This window comes from Corapipo altera, unplaced genomic scaffold, assembly GCF_003945725.1.
Source record: "Corapipo altera isolate COAL_440 unplaced genomic scaffold, ASM394572v1 70, whole genome shotgun sequence".
Taxonomy (NCBI): domain Eukaryota; kingdom Metazoa; phylum Chordata; class Aves; order Passeriformes; family Pipridae; genus Corapipo; species Corapipo altera.
In genome coordinates, this window is record NW_020884911.1 from 3118922 (window position 1) to 3139357 (window position 20436).

The following is a 20436-nucleotide window of genomic DNA, read 5'->3' on the forward strand; positions in this document are numbered from 1 at the left end:
AATAAACAGACGTTCGGGTCTCCGTCGCATTGAGCAACGACGACATCTGCCCCTTTAGGCAACGCGTTGGGCACCAGCTGGGTTTGTGGCCGGAGGGGTTTGCTGCAGGCTCCCCGTGGGCTCTCGTGGGAGCAGGATCCTACCACCTGTCTGTCTGTCCACTCGGGCACAGGTTACTGCCAGAAGATGCTTAGTAGTCAAGGCAGATACATTAAAACTCCTTGCAAAGTTATAATACTCAGCCCTTGAGTGGGCACATCCCAGAGCAGCTGTCACCTGAGTGCACCTCATCAACCCCTGCACCAGGTAGGGATGGAGCAACCAGCCAAAGCAGCTCTAGGCCTTTCCCCTGCACCTGTGCTCTGGTCACCATCTAAGTAGAAGAAAACCTTTTCCTGTGATTAAAGGCAATTTTCTAAAGCATCTTTACCATTTTGGTGCCGAGGCCATTCACAATGTTCAGAAAGTACATGTATCTTTGCAAGCAGATGCACACAGCTTTTATTTCTGCCCCACAGAAGTGCTGGTGCAGGTGCTGTAACACGGTATCTGTGGGATAGGAGTCTGCAGGGACCAGCCACAGAACTGAGGCGTTGATTTTGGTACCGTTTACAGAGTGTCGAGGCTACAGCCCCACTCCTGCGGCAAACTGCCAGTCCCTTGTTTTTGGAGTAAGACGTGCCACTCTGGACACTATCTGCCAAGTCTGGCTGCTCCTTGAGCTTCCAGTTCTACAGAGATCCTGCGACTGCTGAGCTTCTGCAGCCTCAGACACTGAAATGGGAGCTGAGGGGCTGGACCATCCCCTTGCTGCAGCTCCAGCAGCACCTGCAGCTCCTGCCTATTGTAACGGGACATGTGGGTGATCAGGATCAGATCAGGTCACAAACAGCTGCACTGCATGCACCTTCCACTGTACATCCCACATTTTTAAGCTGTTTCAAGCAGTTCTGCTCTCCCTTTCCCATCTTCTCCAAAGCTGAGCTTTTAAAAAGCCCTCCAAAACTGTGTGTTGCTACAGCCACCACTTCTGGAACTCAAGGTGAGGATGTCCCATGCCACTATGTCCATCCTGAGAGGGACAGAGCTACTGGCACCAGGGGAACAGCAAGGGGGACGGGTGACCCCTTCAAAACCTGCCCGCTCCAGCTGTGCTGCCTGTGAGACACCAAACAAAATGTTTCTGGTCCACAGAGCAATACCCTACACACAGACTTCTTTTTGGGTTTGTGACATTAATAATGTCGCCTTAAACTTGCCCTGAGCACTTACCACTTCCATCTGCCACCTCCAAAGCTGGGATGCTGCAGTGGCAGAGCACATCCCTGCTGGAAGTTAAAGGACAGGCTGCCAGGGAAACACATGCAGCTCTCCTGAGCCCATTTAGGCATTTTTAAGGACAAGCCCACTACTTCCAGAAAACCATCCCTAATCATTCTTGTCCTGGTAAAGGCTCTCTGAGCACAGCACTGCCCCACAACAGCACGGAGGGAGGGGATCTACCCCATCCCACCCACTACAGCCAGGCTCAGCAACAACCCACATCTCACAGACAAACGAGATGATTCAGGTGTGCAGGTGAAATTTCAGGAATGGGGCTATTCCTGTTAGAACACAGACAGAAAAAACAGGGTCAATGCCCTTGTTATCTGGCTAACCACATTGCTGCACTGTGCATGGTCTGTCCAGCGATACTGGCCGGTTATGTGGCACTGGGTGCTGCAAGAGCAGGGCCCACACAGCGGTCCCAGAGAATTAACCAGCCACCATGGCAAACCTGGCTTTGTTCCTTAACACAAGCATCAGGGGGCAATTTTTCCCTCACTGACTCACTCGATCCTCTCCTTGCATGTCCAAGCCAGCGTGCTTGCAGCAGCAGAGGGGATGGTACATGAAGCAGCCTCGTGGCTCTGATCTCACTGTACAGAAACGGGTCCCAGATGAAGGGCTGTCCCAGAAGACACACACTGCTCTCTGCTAAACATAAAAGGCTGCCAAAGCCCTGGCTGCTAAACCTGACAGCTTGGACACTGCTCCAGAAGGCCGGTGCTGAGGCACACGTGACTCATTTATTAAGTGTACACTACTTTTTTTTTTTCTTCAAATACTGTTAGGCAGAAATTCCGCAGCAATTTGCTTTGTTTCTTTGATCACAGGATTGCTACTCTTCTTCCCTTGGGGAAAAACATGCCCTAAAAACAAACAAATGCTGCACTGGAAGTAAAGAGCCCACTCCTTTGAAACCTCTGGAGATACACTTAGAGCTGTTGGAAGACACATGCTCATCCCTAAAAACCAAAGCTATCCCGAGCTGTGACACTGAAGGACACCAAGAAGTCTGCAGCAACCCCGGACTTCACAACCTTGCAAATATTTTCCAAACTCCTAATCTTACAAATAAGTGGAACAGAACAGGCAACCACTATCAGCATGTGAAAACACAGGGCTTTCTCTGCCAGGGCTGGATCAGCTACTGATGAATTCCAATCCTGCTCTGGGACAGCCGCTTCTTTCCACTGACAGTGCTCAATTTACTCAAATCACTCTGGTGGAGCCTTCAGCCTTCCCAACCACTGACTCAAACTCTTGTTGGTTTTGCAGATCTGGAATAATCCCTTTGGCCTCATGGCAGCAGGCAGTGTGAACCTTGCCTGTGTATATCTGATCTGAAGTGGGACTGAAGTCACAGTTTCAAGTTTTATCCCAGAGTGCCAGTAGGATCCTGTAATCCCATGGCTTCGAAAAAGCTTTAATTAAAAACACAGATCCAGTGAAAACCACCATCAAACCATACACACCAGCAAGGCCTGGCTACCTGCCTACATGGATATTTGGACTAACTTCCAGCAGAAAAGGCGCAAGAGGAGTTCTCCTCTACACCTAGTCCAATTCCACCTACATCTGGTTATGCCCCCCTCCTGCACATAAGCCCCCACAGCTTCTTAATCTCTCTTTTGGGGTGACAATTGTCACTTTCAATGTGACGTACAGTCCGTAGGAAGCCTCCCACCATCAGCTGCAGACTTGAGGCCAGACCCTCTGTGAGCAACACAGGGAGGAACAGCATTCCAGGACGAGGTGGGAGTTTGCAGTTTGGCATTAGAACACGGCTCTCACATGCAGGGGGGGTTACCTCTCCATCACCCTTCACAGGTGGCCCTGAGCTTCTTCAGCCCACAGTCTGACTCCCTGGCTGCTCTGAGTCAGCCTCGTGCCACATAATTGCATAAATTCAGCGCTAAGCCTGAACTAATAGAGCCAGGCTCTCACGGGGCTTATCAGCTGGGGCTGGGTGCTGCAGGGGCTCAGCACCTTCCCCGCTCCTGGCCGGGTGATGGCGCGGGTCCAGCCGGCTCCGAGCAGGAATGGAGCTCCCTCGCATCCGCTGGCAAAACGCACGCGAGCTGCAAGAAGTACAGCCCTGGAAAGCCTGGAAATCTGACAGCTTTTTGTGTAGTAATAATGCAATTCAAAAAAGACTATCGGTATTGTATAAATATTTGTACAGACACTTATCGCTGTAGCACTCAGACACTCGGTCCCCCTGAATCAGCTGATCGGCTCCCAAGTCCTCGCCTCCGTTTGCAGAGCTCCGCTAAACCAAAACCGTGCAACCCCGGCGTAACCATCCACACAGCGAAACATAAAGCCTCTGTTTATATAAATAGTCTCCAGTCTCCACCCTCCCTACTTGCTGGGAGGTTGTCAGCAAAATAAAATAAAAAGTGGGATCGGATTCCCAGCCCACTTAGAAAGAAAGCGAGCAGGATGTATGTTTTAGCCAAGGAATTAATTAATTATTATTAACACAATGAATGCTCGCTAGGAAATGTTTGTACTTTGCCACTGTAATTAAATATTCTCACTCATGCAGCTCTCAGCCTTCAGAAATTAGTATTGCATTTTATAGTCCAGTTTGGGGTTTTTTTTTAATAAGAAAGCACTTTCACACTGAATTTTTCATTGTCTGCTGGCACAGAAAGACAAGAGAAGGCCTCTTAACATTCATGCCCATTTGCCTTTCTGAACAATTACAAATACTTTTTTTCCAGCAGTTTTCATAATGAAATGTCCTCTCCCCTTTTTGCTCCAGTACAAGCCTGATCTTGATGAATAAAGTGGGTCCCATCACCCTGGGTGCCTCTCTCTGCACATCCGCTGGTTCTATTTCCACCCCTGTGAGCTAAACCGCCAAGTTGCTTTATGAGCAGGTACCTATGCAAGGCTTCTCAGGGAAAGCTTGTTCAAGAAAGGACTGCAACACCTAACCCTAATGAAGGGCTGGTTTCTAATCCCTTTACTCAAGGTCTATTTGCTCCAGCCAGCTGCTCACGAGAAACAGGCAGCAGAATCCAGCCCTCCGTCTCCGTGAAATGGGTCAAAGACACGCAGGATTATTAGTAATTTGGAAAGAAAGCACCCAAGACGTAATGTAATTCCACCACTAGATTTTATCGCCTTTACTCACAATGAGCAAATAGCAGGGGAATCACTGAGCAGAGGCTGCTCACCCTCTCTCAAAAGGAAACCAGACCCAGCTCCTTCCTGCTGGAGCCACCGCCGGAGCCAACCAGAGCCGCCGCAAAAGCCACGCAGCCCCGGCTCCCCACATGGGTAACTAACCACCAGACCAGGTGAGCTTCACCTGCCTCACCCTTCCCACAAAAGAAAAGGCACTGGGGCTTGGGTTCGGGGATTTAATTTCTTCTCTTTACCCTCAGATGGACGTGAGCAATTGCTCCGTTTTGCCATCCCCAGTCATCCTTGATTTAGCTAATGCTCTGTTCCAGCAGGAAACATCTTAACTCTGAAGATCTGATGATTGCCCCAGCAATCAGCTGTTCAAATAGTTGAAAATTAAGACTATTGCACACAAAGTAAATTAAGTAATTTTCTACCCTCCTAGGGTCTCCCAAGTTTATCAGATTTCCCACGACTGGTATGTCATGATGCCTCATTACTGTAAAGAAAATACAGCTCCGTGAGTCATTTAAGTGGCCTACCCTCAAAGACTCAGGAAAAAAAAAGATCTTCACAAACAGATCCCACTGCAAATGTAACAAAGAGCAGAAGACAATCAGCACAACTTGTTTATTTACTCCCATGCTCAATTCTCATGGCTTAGGTTGCACAAACCTCTGAGAACCTCACAAAGGGTGTATGCAGTTGTTCTTTATCACACCAACTTTGTCAACAGTGATGGTTTTGTTCACAAGGATGCCAGCAGAATCAGGGGTGAAGAAGATGCCCTCAAACCCCAAAAGTCTGCAATCTGATCCTAAAGCAGGTACCACTTCAGCATCCTTAATACAGCAGTCCTACCTCTCGGTCTCCTTCCTAAAACTGAGTAAGCAAGGCAGCTTTTGGGCAGTGACTGGTTATTTCCAAATAAGCATTTTGAACTCAGCCTGCAAATACTCCTCCTAAAACGCCATGGGATGCTCTGTTAGCTTCAGTCATTAAAACAAGCCTTCAGCATGGGGATGGTGCTGCGCCGCTTCCCGACGCTCCCTGGATCCCTTCCACCCTGGCTGCGGCATCTCAGAGAGGTTTTGTTCCCAAGCTCAAACAAGCTGGAATCATTCCCAAGCATTTGGAAACCTTGAGCTGAGCAGTAAGCGCTCGGCATTATGGAAATCACCTGGTGGAGGCCGCTGTAACTTCAGTTTTACGTTATGATTTCTCTTGAAACCCTCTGATTTTGGACTACATTTTTCTTTTCAGCACAAGTTCTCCCGTTGGTCTCCAGCCAGATGTGAGCTTTTGTAAGATGAAAAAATATAAATCAGTCACTTAATTTCAGCTAAAAATAGAGGGGACGGGAAAACCCCACTGATAAGAGGTTTTTAAAGCAGTCACAGGTTACCACGGGAGGGGACAAACAGCCACCTCATGTTCACATGCAAATCAGGCCCTCAAAGAACTGAGCCTTTACAGATCGATGGGGAAAGTAAGGGGAAAAGAAAGCAAATGCCATTAACACAGTTAAATATTTCAGGACATGCTTCAAAGCACATCCAGCGATCACTCTGCACTTCAGCAGAAGCTGGTCCGTGAGGCCAAGTCCCACCACGGAGGTCCATCAGGACACAGGGGAAACCCCACCTTTGACCTGAAAGATGAGGAAGAAACTGAAGCTCTTGGGTTCTGCAGTACAAAAGAAGGCTTTCTGGAAAGTCTTGACTTTTCTGAAAACACCAGCCACGACTGCCCCAGCAGCAGATTCACTGAAAGCACCTTGACCTGAGAAGCCACGTTTCAACACTACTTGTCCTTTGGCACAGGTTGGAAGCACATGTCAGCCCCTCAAGACCAGGGGGAAACAAGAGGCACGGTATAGGTAAGGAGGTAAAAACTGTCAGAGCTTGGGGAAGAAGTAGGTACCCGCTGCCCAAACAGCAAGGCGTGTCACCAGGAACTGTGCCAACGCTCCTATGGACTCCTTGCACACACCTTAAGCTACTAATTCCTCTGGTTCTGCAAGCATGGGCCGCATCATCCCCTTCTGCTTCTCCAGGTCATGTCTGCGCTCACATCCCACCTCAATTCCAGCCACTGGCGAAGCCACACTCATGAAAACCTCTTGCACAGGCATTGAAATCTCCTGTCTGGATCAGGAAACTTCCTCTAGTCTCCACAACCAGAAAAATGCCTTCCTTTCATCTGTGCAGGTGTTTTGCATTAGCACAGAAGCACCACTGGCTGTTATCAACATCAGCACCTTCATCAGGAGGAGATGCCCCGGTTGGCCCCATTTGCCATGTTTGGGTTCAGTGCAGCGAGGAGTTTTTGTGCATTTTTATCAGGTGCTTTGCAAGGGAAACCAAGCGGAATGCTTCACCCTGGAGCGTGCCAGACATTCCCTGAGCCCCGCTGCAGGCACAGGAGCCCAGGGCAGCGCCGGATCTCAGGGCAGAGCTCCCAAAGACCTAATCCCAGGTGTACAAAAGGCCGCAAGACAAAGCACGGGTCCAAACAAAAGCTGAGCAGAAAATCTATATGCTGAAGAAAGCAATGAGTAAGACTGGGTAGAAGAACACAACTACTCCTCAGCCATCTGCTAAAGCCTTGGGGTGTTCAGAGAGGGTGATCTGCACATTTGTATCTGCTGTCACCAGGCCCCCGCCTCAGCCATGCCTTGTCTAGGGATGAGTGGAGTGATCACCAACTCAGAAAAGGTGGGATTTGGGGGAAAAAAAACACACCTCGGTTAACCATCCCAACCCAGATAAGCACCAGGGAGAGGCTTCAAGTCCCCCCACACAAGTGTGTGCACAAAACAGATGGAAAGATCCCAGTGCTCAGCCCAAACCATTTCTCCTGGCTTGTCTGCAATACAAAAGCCTGAGAAATGCCAGGGGCCTGCTCTGCCACCAGCTTAATTCCAAGAGCTTCCCACTGCCTGGGTGTTTAGGTGTTGCATTTTCCCCCTCTCTTTCCTCCTCCACCCTTTCCAGCATGCAGATACCCAAAAGGAGATCACCCACCGTGGCACAAGAATGTTGCACAAGCTGTGACTCTCCTCTGGTTATCCCTTATCTATCCCTAAGCCCTGATAAAAACCCACCTATGACCTCCTGGTCCTTTTTATTTATATTATTTTTTTTACCTTTGAAACCAGACTCGGTCAGCTCTCCAGATCCTAAAAGGGAGCTGCAAAAAGCCCAGTCCCACACGTGCTAGAAATGCCACAACTTTGGCATTTTGCTTGGAAATGGGTGCACACAAAAGCCAACAGTGTAAGCAAAACCAAACAGGGCCAGAGAAGTTTCTCCAGTCCTCTCCCAACCAAGTCTGCTATTCTTGGGCACCGTCAAACTGAAGGAATCTTCCCTTTCCCTCTCCTGACAATACGTTATTTGTACATGTTTACGCTGAGGATTAAATCCCCATCCGGGCTGGAGAGTGTGGTTCATTCACAGCTTCTGCTCCTCAGCGGTGCTTCCTCCGAGCTGCCTTTCCAGGGCTGTTTTGCAGCTCCCTGGACAGAGAAGGCGGCCCACGGCCAGAACCTGCGGGTACAATCCGGTACAGCAGCTGGCAAGCCTGGGAAATCACTTAGTTCATGACCACAAGGACTTGGTTCCAGCCGGACAAACATTTTCTCCGCGTTGGCCAAGGTATGACTCTCTGTACGACTCTCTGCCCTCCTGCAAAGCGCAGCTCACCCCTTATCTCTCCATCAGGACTCACAGGGGCCGTTTTTCCTACCCCAGGGCACTGGATGAGGCCACGCAGATGCCCAACCAGGTAACTCCCTGCGAGCTCCAGCTACGGGAAGGGGAACCCACAGAGGTTCACACCACCAGCCAGGACAGTGCCCAAAACCCCAAGCGACTGCACACACTGTACTCCTGGTGAAATACCCAATTTCTCCCTCAAAAACACTCAGTGGAGTTTAATTTCCCCGCCAGCAGGCTTGAATAACATTTTAAATGCCAAGATTTATATGCAGACACTTATAAATGTGTTCCATTATAGCCTCTGCAAAACTACATTTCAACCTAAACATTCAATTAATGTAATTAAATTGCTACCTGGCGGTATTATCTAATTTCACTTCGGATCTGTGCTATTGAAAAGCATGTGTCTTTTAGCACTCCGACTGGCAAGACATGTGATAAACAGACCTATAAACATGTTGGCTCAACCGAGCTGTTTAAAAATAAATTAGCAAACTATAAAAATAAACAGTAACATACATATGTACTCAATTATGAACTAACTCTAATTTTTGTTCTGAAATACTGTCTTTGACCTTAGTCATAAACAAGCACTATTAAAAAAACATAATATCTCAACAGACAGAAGGGCAGGGATTAAACGCTCGTCGCGCGCGGCGGAATGCAAAATAAGGGATGAAAAGAAAGAAGAAAAGAAAGAATAAAAGAAAGAAAAAGGGGGGTGGAAAAAGCTCACCCTTTATTAAATGCAGCAACCTATACCCACCGCAAGCATTTATGCTGATTAAAGCTGTTTGGATTCAAGACAAAAAACTTAAAACCCACAGAAGTGCCTATGGTTAAAAACTTTGTAAGGTTCAGGGGGAGGAAAATATTGTTTTAGCTTGTGTAGGAGGGAGGGCAGTGTGGGTCCCACAGAGCCACCCGTGGCCTTTGGTTGTCCAGGTGCAAACCCTGCTACTGTCTTGCAAGAATTCATTCAGCGAGCCAAGAACATGTGGCAGAAAGGTAGGAACCACCACACCAGAGCAGAGGGGGAAAAACAAACAAACAAACAGATTTTTTTGAAGACTGTAGAGCGGCGTCCAGACCATGTTTTTGCCATTAATTCAGCGCTCCCGTAAGAAAAGAACAAGGCATCATGCTATGACTGTCAGCACTGTTCTGTTTTCTCTGGGAAGAAAGGCAGGAAAGGAGGAAGGATGAAATGCTGATGCACAAAAGGCACATTTTGCACCCAGGGATATTTTCAAGGCTTTCAGGCTACACAGCAGGCACCAACATCCCTCCCTGTGCCCACATGTGCACCCATGTGTAAAACCTCACGAGAGACCCAAAATCAACAGCAAAAGCAGTTAAGCAACTGCTAAGCTCAATTGCGGAGAATCAACCTAAGACACCGCCTGCTGTCGGGCTGTCTCCCCAAAAACACTTATATAAATAAACAATAGGAGGCAACTCATGTTCATCAACACATGGGCACAAAAAACAGGCAGAGAGAGGCGGGTGGAAGAAAGGCTTTGCCCCAGGCCAGCTCCTCGCCAGCAGGGAGTCACGTAGACTCAGCCCCGCAGTCAGTAACGAGGCAGGGTCTGACATTTCCACGAACAAGAAGGGCTGCCAGTTGCTGAGACACAAACAAAACACTCACAAGGCGTGTTTTTTCAAGGGATGCGACAGGAAGGGCCCACAGGAGGCAGTGACAGCATGCACCTTTTTTTTTAATCTTTGTTTTCCCAAGGACCTCCTCAGCAGCAGGAAGCAGGATGCCAGAGAGCTCCATGCGCTGGTGGAAACACCAACTGGATGGTAAAGGAGGGTGGAAATGGACTGCCAGGGCTGTGCCAGGTCTCGGGAAGACCACACAGCTTAAGCAGTGTGGGAGTCACTTCCAGCCACCAGAGCTGGTACACCCTGCTACTTGGTGGGGAGCAGCAATGGCCTCTCCTCTACAGTCCTCAATGCTCAACAAATCCAAAAGGATTCCCCTTAATTTATGGAGCAAATATTTGCCAGTTCCTAAACCCCTTTGGTTTTTTCCTATTTTTTTCTTTTTTTTGTTTTTATTCTCCAAATAAATGTCTACCATTCCCTCAAGCAACTGCTGGACACTGCTGCTCAGGAATGACCATCAGTGATCAGTCAAATACCAACCAGCAAAGCAGCAGTGCAACCCAGAGCTGCTGTCAGTGTGGTGACTTTACATCTCATACACCTGGACACACCAGCCCCTTCCTGGATGTTACAGTCATGTCTCAGTCCACACCACAGCTATGCCCTCACTCTTCTTTCAGAGTTGGGTATCAATCACACATTATAAGAGCAAAACAAGAATAATAACAGGTCCTGTCTGGACTATCCACTGTCTTCTGCTTTCTCTGGCAAAAGCCTTGTACTTGAAGCCATGTCCCAAAGCACCTCCCCAGCCCAGTGTACCCTGATCAAGAAGAGACAACGATTAAAAACTGCAGTTAAAGCAACACTCCAGTTTGAAAATGAACACCATTTACTGCCCATCCTCCCTGCTCTGTTACCAATAAAATGCTTACAGACACTATTCATGCAGACATAAAGTGCTAATGGCTACCTGTTAACGTGTTTCATCATGCCAACATTTTTGCTCTGATTTTGACAGTTCCCTTTTTGTTATTTTAAGCTAAGGGAGCACTAATCTGGGTTGGAACTGAAAGCTGCAAGAATTACAATCTACAGCAACTGCACAACTAATGACACCGTTTCCTTCCACTCTGCACCATTTCATGGACAGTTTTCTTGCAGCCAAGCTCCTTTCCAGACTATAATAATTTGGAAGTGCAGGAGCATAGAAGTAGGGTGGGAAGATTGTAAGATGTTGCTAAGAAGTCTCATGAATTCTTGGCCCAGCCCTGTGTGTTTGGTGGCAGATGGGCGGGAAGAGAGCAATGTGAACACCAAAATCAAACGTACTGGGAAAGTCACTTTGAATGGCTTAAGGAGAAAAAAAATTAAGTGGTCGTTCTTATACGACTTCAGGGATGTGTCTTCAGGGTTAGAACAACTGCTGGTGCAAATTGGCCATGTGATTTACACCTCAAGGGCTGCCCTAGGTGTGACTACAGGTGGTTCACCAGCTCTTCTGGATGTGGAAAGAACAAAACTCCCTGGGTATCATCCTCAGCAGTCGCTGACTCCAGTTGGACATTTGGACAGGTACCTAATGCCTGGTGTCCTCCACACTCAAAAATGTGCTGGGCATGTCTCCACGTGCCCCACATGAGCACACACTGAAAATACGCCTACTGACATCTGCGGTGTTACAGCAGGTGAAAATCTGCTTGTGTGGAAGAAGAGCCTGGTCCTCTGTGATTACCAGCAGCACGGGTCAGAGCCATGATCTGATTTTCCACAGAGCAGGAGAAGAGCAGAAGCTCTCTGGTCTCCAGAGCAGTTGCAGCCCTGCAGAGATACCCAGCGGCTTTGAGCATACACAGAGGGATAATTCCTTTCCCCAGCTTTGCAATTGTTTGTTAGAGCAAATTAAGAGTGCTAACAAGTCTTACTGGAGCCCATTGCAAGGAGGTTAAGAAACACGACTTATCTGATGCAATCAGCAATGTAATGCAACCTCCCAAGCCCCAGTTCAGGCAAAATATATGCAAGTAACCAAAAGGGATGGGCATAACCTTGAGGGAAGAGTTGGGGATGCTCCAATCCAACCTGCAATGTCAGAGAGGAAAGACAAGAGAGCACAGCATGGAACAGAAAATTCCCTGCCTGCTTTGTGTCTTTTGCTGCTTCCAAGGACTCCCATTCTGTTCAGACCAGAAAGAGGACACAGGTTTGGAAGGATCTCTGGTCTGACTCAACATGGTGTAGTTTTTAATTTTTTATGAAAAAGACTGCTCTGCAGTACAAGGTGAGGAAGACCTTTATTTGCTGGGCTGAAAGGTAAACATGGTTGAAAGGTAAACATTCACCTCCTAAGCCTTCTCATTTGATTCCAGCATCACAACAGGTCGAGGCTGCCTCATCTGCAGACCCCTTATGCTCCCAGGATCCTGACCACGATGCTCCTGGGATCCTGACCACGATGCTCCCGGGACCCTGACAATGATGCTCCCAGGATCCTGATCATGACAGGTGAGCGTGGGTTCCCATGGGAGTCGTTTGCCAGAGGGTGTTTACTTACAGTGAGTCCCAGTGTGGAGCACCAAGCCTTGCTGTGCCCACCTGGCAAGAGGGACGGGAGGACTGTATGCCCACACGGGGAGGTTTCCACCACAAACCCAGTCGGGAGGCTTGAAAGGCGGGAGAGCAGATAGTATTTTCGAGGGAGTATGAGATAAGAGGAGGTGGAGTTTCCCCGATAAAGAGGATTTCCCTGCTCAAATATCAAAGGATTCACACTAAGAAAAGGGGGGAGAAGGGGAATTACATCAGTCTGAGGCACACTTTCTCTTTTAAACTCTGACCTTCTATTGTCTGTCTTCTTGACTAGGATTTAAAAGCCCTTTGTTGGGCTGTGTTACATGGTGTGATCTAGAAAGCCGTCACAGCCGAGGCACCGTGGGCTTTCGGCTGCGCCGACGCTCGGGCTCCCCCCTTGCCTACACTGGACTTTGAGAAGGCGTTGAGCCAGCTCAGATAAGTCAGCAATTTCTATCAACACCCCTTCCAAGCCAAGCTGCACATTGTGACACCTCTTCCAGCACGGGCTGGTGGAGCTGGGCTTCACCCTGGCACAGCTCCCAGACAAAAGGTGGGCCGCTCCACCATGCTGCTCCAGCATGCTGGCCCACTCTCAGCTCCCCCCAGGTCCTCTCCTGGCAGCGTCCTTCCCATCCCAAACACAAACAAATGGGTGAGGAGCAGGTGACAGAAGCGTAACAGATGCCTAAAATGGTTTAGAGTGATCTACGAGCATCTTTTGGTTGTAATGCTCCATTAATGTGACATTTATGTGGGGTAATATAATACCGCTCACTTAGGAGCACCTACACCAGCCAGTCAGGTTTCTGTGTGCACAAAGGATGATGGGGATAACTGGGAGGGTTCTCGCATGGCCAGAGACCCTACAGATGGAGTTACAGAGGACAGGAGGCACCACTGCTCAAAGGGGACATGCTGGGTCTCTCCCTGAGGGAGTGGAGGACAGAGCAATGTCTCAGGAGGCAGAACAAGAGAGCCACAAACGGGGAAAAAGCCTGGCTTGAACCTATGGAGCTGAACAGTCCCTCTCTGCAGAACGGGAAACACAATATCTGAGGAAGGTCTGCCCCAGTCCAAAGGCACAGCCTTGCTGTCCATCTCCATGCAACCTGCAGTGTAGTTTGGGCATCCATCTGATTTCACAGCATGCAGTGTTACACTCTGTAGCTAAATCCATCTCTAATGTCACATAGGCCTTATAAGGGTTCCTGTTTTGTTACCCTGATTTATAAACACCACTGCAGTGGGCTGGAGAAGGGATGGCCTCGCAACCGCAAGCCTTCGTTACCCCCCACAAATGACTTGTTTGCAGCTCTTGAACTGCCTAATTTATTTTGCCCCTATGTTTTGGCCATCCATCTAGTCTTTTCCTAATGGTGCTCTGAACGCTGACACTTTGGGAAACGTCTAAAATGCTGTAACCCTTACATGGCCCCGAGGAGGTGAAAGGACCAAGGGCAACCGCTGAATCTTCCCAGAACAACAGAGGGATCATCCATCTCCTCTTCCCTCCTCCCCACCCACCACTCCACCCCAGGCACTGTTCTCATCTCAATGTGCTTGAGCAAAACACAAAATAAGGCGAGATTTGGCCACCTCTGGATATCCAAGGCCACAGACTGTACCCGATGACCTGGAAGGTGTCCCCCCCAGACATTTGCTCCTACAGCTCTGCCTCTCAGAAAAACCATCAGAGAAAAAAATCACAAGGCCGGTTGAGTTTGGGCTGTGGCAATGCCATTTGGAGAAGAACGGGGAAAATCAATAGGTACAGTCTGCATTTTGGGCAAATGGGGAAGGAATTTAAATCAAAATCGAGTCTGATCAAAAACTCAAGTCAACAGAGTTCCACAGATCTGGCACCAGGTTTCATCATTTAGGTGCTCACTGAGTAGAAAATGAACAATCAGCACTTTGAAATAAATGCAACAAGTATCACAGGGTGTTGCCACCAGCCTTTTGTGGGACACCCACGAATCCAGAAGAGGCATCTAGTGTCACAGGGAAAATGCTGAGGACACAGAAAGTGTCACCGAAGGACAGGCAGAACAAGCACAGAACAAACTCCTACCAACAGATTAAATTCATGTCACGGTATTTTACCCACATTTTGCACTAGTCAGATACCTTGAAATATGTGCACGCAACCAGAGCCACGACACTAGACCTTTAAAGACCTGAGAGCCGCAGATTAAAAACATGTTGGAACGCTTACTGTGTCCAGTGCCAAAAATGTGTCTCTAACCTGTAGGAAGAAATGGGTGTGGAGCCGCTCACAGAACGATCCCTGCACTCACACGGCAGGGTACAACGTCCCCCTCTTTGTTTCTCCCTTGTGAGAAAAAACAGCGACTAAAACATGACCGAGGAGCTGCCTCAGCTCCCCGAATTTTTTGAGAAGTACACAGAATCGGATGGGAAAACGAGGTGGGAATTACAGAAATCCCACGTAATTCACAAAGACTAAAGCCACTTTGCCATGGACCAACATGAACCACTGATCTCAGTGCTCAGTTGGTGCTTGCTGCTTCTTTTTGGGGACTTCAGTCAGCTCCTGCATGGCACTGAAGCGCTTGTGAGTAGATACAAAAACGTACACAAAGCCTAAAAGTATTTCATTGGAATTGAAGCTCAATTTACAGCTCCCGAGACTCAAGGGTGTGTTTGAGCAGCTCTTTGTTGCAGGGTTTTGTCAAGGTATGTTCTGACTTGTCCCCTGCATGGTTGTGCAGTAATTCTTGATACTGATAGTCAATTACTTTGTTCACGTCACTCAAACACAGACTTTTTTTTTTTCCTTTCTTTCTCTGTCTCTCTCTCTCTCTCTCTCTGCACGGCTAATCTGGGAAAGACAACACAGAGCTAGCTAAACCACTGCTGCCAAAGGAATGAACTCCTGGCCAGCTGGGGTGCTGCTGCCCTCCAGCCCTGCCAGCACAGGTAGCAAAGTGACCTCTGGAGCAAAGAGCCCTCCTTATCTCTCTTAAAATACCAGCGGGCCCAGGCTCTGAGAAACTTCCTTCCCGACGGGATAAGCACTTACCCAGGTAATCTCATTACAGCCATTGTTCTCTGAAGGTTAATAAATACTTACCATGATGAGTAAAGGCTCCGCAATCTGACCCCAACAGCAGCAGAAGTGATTGCTTAGGGCCAAATTTTCATACTCTTATTATGCTGAACACCATATTCCTCTGCGAGCAGAGCAGCGTTAGCACCAAAATAAATGTGACTGCTTGCAAATAAGGTGTTGGCCCCACTTCTGGCCTCAAGTTTTTATGTTGCCATCACTGTGAGAGCTCTGAAAATTAGCAGATGCTGCCAGTTCTTAATAAATACATGACTAAATTATTCTGAAACAACAGAAAAAACAAATTATGGAAAGAATAAAATTCAAGGAGACACCTTTCTCTCCAATTTCAACATGCGGAAGAAAATAATTACAGGTTTTTGTTAATTTAAGGAAACACTTTTTCTCCCATCAGACATGAGGTGTGAATTATGTAAAAAAAGATTTGAACTTGACAGGGTTCACGTACTGCAGCCTCAACAACTAATTTAAATTTGAGAGTTACAGAATGAAAAACCAGGTTTCCAAGAGCTTCTTAGAAAGAGCAGCAGCCACCACCTTCCACAAAGCCAGGTCAACATACATCAAGGTGGAGAGCAGCACAATCAGCACTCTGTAAAATCCTCCTCCTAACTCCCAGACTCCCAAAATACAATGGACAAGGAGGGCTTTCCATACAAACAACATACATTTCAAAGCAACAGCACCAGGGGTCAGTGGGGATGATTAAAACACATTATCCACTTATTGCAAAACATCTACTGGCAAAAGGTGCCCAGAAATCCATATGAAACCTCCATCTTGCCACAACACTAAACAAAACTCTAAATAAAGATGAGCAGATAACTATTTTTCAATGGAGGCTGTCAAGCTGTTGCACAGTCATTAATAATTTAAACTTCACCCCCTTCATAGGAGCTCCATTTTCCTAATTTGTGTAGGACATAAACCAGATTTTCCATTTGATTTCCCAATAGAAAATTCAGAGGGAAAAACTGCACTGAAATAAAATAAAAGATGTTTAGACTTTGGTTCGGTGGCCAAAAGTTTTCTAATTTCTTTTTTTTTTTTTTTTTTTTGGACAAAGCTGTACCTAAACTCACCCAATCACACTTTCCAGCAAATACATTACCCGCCCAAAAAAGGTTCTCATTTTTCAGATGAACGCACCACCACGTGCTGAAATTGAGACAGAAACCTCCCTCTGCAACTAAACAAACACCGGGCCAAGCTGAATTATTTGTGACTCTCCCCGAAGTTCCCCAGGGAATGAGGAGAAAGCGCCAGGACCAAAACTTGGCCGGACTCGCTGCGTGTCCCTGCGGGCTGCTCGAGGAGGTCTCCAACTTGCCAAGAGTTGCCAAGGGGGCAATCAGCCTCCCACGCCGAGGCTGCGTCACTGCCCCGTCCCTTCTCCCACCACTGTCCCCACCTCATTCAGAAAGGTGGCAAATTTAATGTCATAACTAAGTCTCATATCGACCAAACCCAAAAGCGAGGCTGGGCAGAGAAACCCAAGAGGTGTTTCTGCTTTGCCCTTGGCTCTGGAGCCTCCAAGCCCACACAGCACCTGTGCATGCTCCCCCTGCAATGCACCCTGCACCCAAAACCACAGCTGCAGGGAACTCTCCCACGCCAGGAGGCAAACAAATGGGAAGAACGGTGATGAACAGGGTGCAGGACTGAAAGGAAAGCAGGACAGCCTGCCAGAGCTGCACACCAGTCAGTGCCAAGTTATGCAGGAAAAATGGCATTTCTTACATCAGTCATTGACCCCAGAGCCATAAGAAAAGACACCAATAAATTCAAGGGACCCAGACGTTACCTTTTGTAACATCTGCTAGTTCCACCCAGGCTGACTCAACACGTGTGGAGTGGCTGCTCCCCCCATCTTTGGGCCAGCCTCGCCCCCCTGCCCCCCAAATCCCACTGCCTCAGGTTTTGGGGACAATGCCTCATTTCAGGAGGGCAAAGCACCAGCTGCCCCGGAACAGCGTCGTCCTGGTGAAGAGAAAAATAATCTCTTGAAACAAACAACCTTGCTGACTCCTGCCCTTCTCTTCTCGAGGAAGGTTATTGAGGAAGCAGTTTTGGAGCAGGGCCAGCTGTGTCTTGATCTTGTGAGGTGTCTTTGATCCCTATCAATCTAACTTTAAAGACAGAGGTGATATTAGATCTGATGTCTAAGAATGACCTTCAAGCAGCAGTTGAAGACCTCAGGGAAAGGTCTTCAACCAGATTTTTCCACCCATAGCTGGCTCAGAAGAACTCTGTCTCCAACACAGACCTTGTTTTTGAACCCCTTTTCCCCCTCATCTCCACTTGGGATGACCATCCCTCGTGCCACTCACCGGCAGCGACATTTGGCAATTAAGTCAGTTGCATCTCTGCCGAAATTCTGGGCCTGGACCTGACCTGGTCTGCTTTTAGGGCAGAATAAACTTGTGGAGAACCATCTTGCAGGCCTGTTGCTTTTTAGCCAAACGTGAGTAAGACAAAAACATGCCCAGCAGCAAAAAGAATGGATTGCACCAACAGACTCATCAATAAGTAAATAATATTTATCACGGGCTCTGCACTAGAGCGTTTGGACAGACACAAAGATAAGCACCAGTTTGGTGCCTGCGCTTGCCAGCTGGTCACATCCAAATGCTCTCCCATCTCAACACACTTTGGCTGGTAGGGACATGGCCCCCCCACTGAGCTGGGGATTCAGGTGCCCACGCTCCAAGGGATGATGCTTTAGGTACCTGCTACTCAAAGGATTGGCTGCACGTCGAGACCCTCCAAGCCCAAGGCACAAGGCAACACCAGTCGGCTCTCCACGTTCTCCAGTGCCAGATTACATTTCCACGGCAGCTGTTCCTTTTGTCTACACCCAGCAAAAGCCAAACCAGCCTAAAACTTAATTTAATCTGCCGTAAACCCAAGTGTCAAGCACTTAGATGGCAGCTAAAAGCGCCACTCTCAGATAACCGAGTGACACCGGCTAATAATAGCCTGTGCATTAGGGGAGAGGGAGCGGACATTTTGTGTAACCAAAGAGGAACCTGTGCCTGGGAACAGCCCGGGGTGCCCGGTCTCAGCCCCGCCAGCAGCAGACTCCGCCGTGCACCGGAGCCCACCCGGCCTCTCCCGTGATTAGCTGCACTAATACCACCAGTGACCTCCCTTTCAAGCTCGGAGGCTACAATAGTCCTGGCTTTTGTTAGCGGGGAGAACAAAATGCCACCTTTTACAGCTCTGCAATCATAGCTGCTTCCCTTTTCATCTGCCAGGGGCAGGGCACCAGACCTTGCTCACCAGACCTTGCTAACCGGGGAGGCGGGTTAACCCTTGCCAGGTAGTCTGGCCACACTGAGGAGGGAGGGGTGGCAGGGTCCACAGGCTCTGCTTCTCCCACATCTCTTCATTTGCACGGAAAACACCAAAGAATCCCTTTCTGGTGGAGGATGCACGTGTGCAAGAGGGCTCTTCTATGCCAGATGTTGCTGTAGGCAGTAAGTACCTGGTGGCCACTTCAAGCCACGGTGGTGCATCAGTAGGTCACCAAAATCCATGCTGAGGTCTCCCACCTCACCCTGTCCTTGGGAACTACCTTAACGAGTAAAACACACCCACTGACCAGGCACTGGTTTAACTTAGGTGACCTTCTTTTGTCCAGTCTTAAGAGCAGTTCAGAAGCAAAGGAGACCACGTTTTCCAGAGCAGCGCTTCCCAAAGCTGCCAGGGCTTAGCAGCTCTCCCAGCAGAAACACCAAAGCCATGTCTCACAGAAGGGATGAGGCACAAGGTGCTGGTGCAACCGTGGATTTGGGTTTGCATGCAAAGCTCTTCTCAAAAGAAAGGGATGGATGCTCAGAGGTGCTCGCTGGAGCAACGGCTTGCTCAGGACCTGGAAAAGACCAGCCCTCATCCACTTTGGGATTCCTGAGGGAGCAGGGCACCTCATCCACCCCCGCATGCCTCCCTCTCTCCTTCTTCCCAACAAGGGCTACAAGGAGCAGGGGGAGCTTTCTCCTGGGGCGTGCAAAGGTCTTGGATGCACAGCTGACTGCACGTGTCAGTTATGCTCCAAATGGGTTGTCACAGGTCAAGGTTCTGCAGGCAGCAAGAGCAAATGCTATTTTTAGACGGGATAAGGTCACGGTGCTTTTAGAGACAGTGAGGTCTACAATAAAACCTATTGATCAGTCTCTGGAACTAGCGCTCCGGAGAGACGCCTAAATTGAAACAAAAATTGCCTGGCCGTTTTCTCTATAGACTCGGTGGGTAAAAGCTTGTTGGACCCTTTCAGGAGATAAAATAAGTAAGAAGAACCCGCGAACAGACCACAGTTGTCCATTTAGGCGGACGCAAAGAAGGGGAAAAAAGGGAAAGGTGAGACCTACGGGAGAGACCAGTGAGAAGCTTCAAGGATATGTCTGTCACGGTGACAAGCCAGACACCCCAAGGGTAAAGGCCATCCTTGCCATGCCCTGACTCCCACCTCTGCAGCCCACCTGCTCCAGGTGTAAAGGCACTACAGCAAACTTGATTTTTTAAGAGAATTAATGCTTTACTTGAATCCTGGAGGGTAAGGGTGCCTCTGAAGACATTCATCACTGAGGTCCCTGACAGCACACACCATCCCTGGAAGTGTTCACAGCCAGGCTGGATGGGGCTTTGAGCAACCTGGTCTAGTGGAAGATAATCCTGCCAAAGGCAGGGGATTGGAAGCAGAGTTTTAAGGTCCCTTCCAACCCAAACCACTCTATGAGTCTATGATTCTATTTGGCTGTTTGTGTTTTGGTGACGAAGACTACCCAGCTGACACTTGGAGGCCCTAGGATGAAAAATAGAACCAACCTTTCAGCCAGGCAAATTATTTCACTGGGTGGTTCACTTGCAATTGGTTTTCACAGCAAATTCCAAGTGTTTATCCAGGTCACATAACAGTTCTAACCAAAAATACCAAAGCACCGGACTATCACACCTCCAAGCTCAGTCACAGAC

At 48.4% G+C, this 20436-nt stretch overlaps 1 protein-coding gene and 1 long non-coding RNA gene across 7 annotated transcripts in view; one reads left to right on the forward strand and one right to left on the reverse strand.

Annotated features, from left to right (window-relative positions):
• BCL11A (BCL11A, BAF complex component) overlaps positions 1-20436 on the reverse strand; it is a 130165-nt gene that overhangs the window by 26197 nt on the left and 83532 nt on the right. The window lies entirely within an intron of this gene.
• LOC113952115 lies at positions 55-15643 on the forward strand. Its single transcript, XR_003529399.1, has 3 exons — positions 55-12078; positions 12167-12302; positions 12661-15643. It is a non-coding gene; the product is annotated as an uncharacterized LOC113952115 (long non-coding RNA).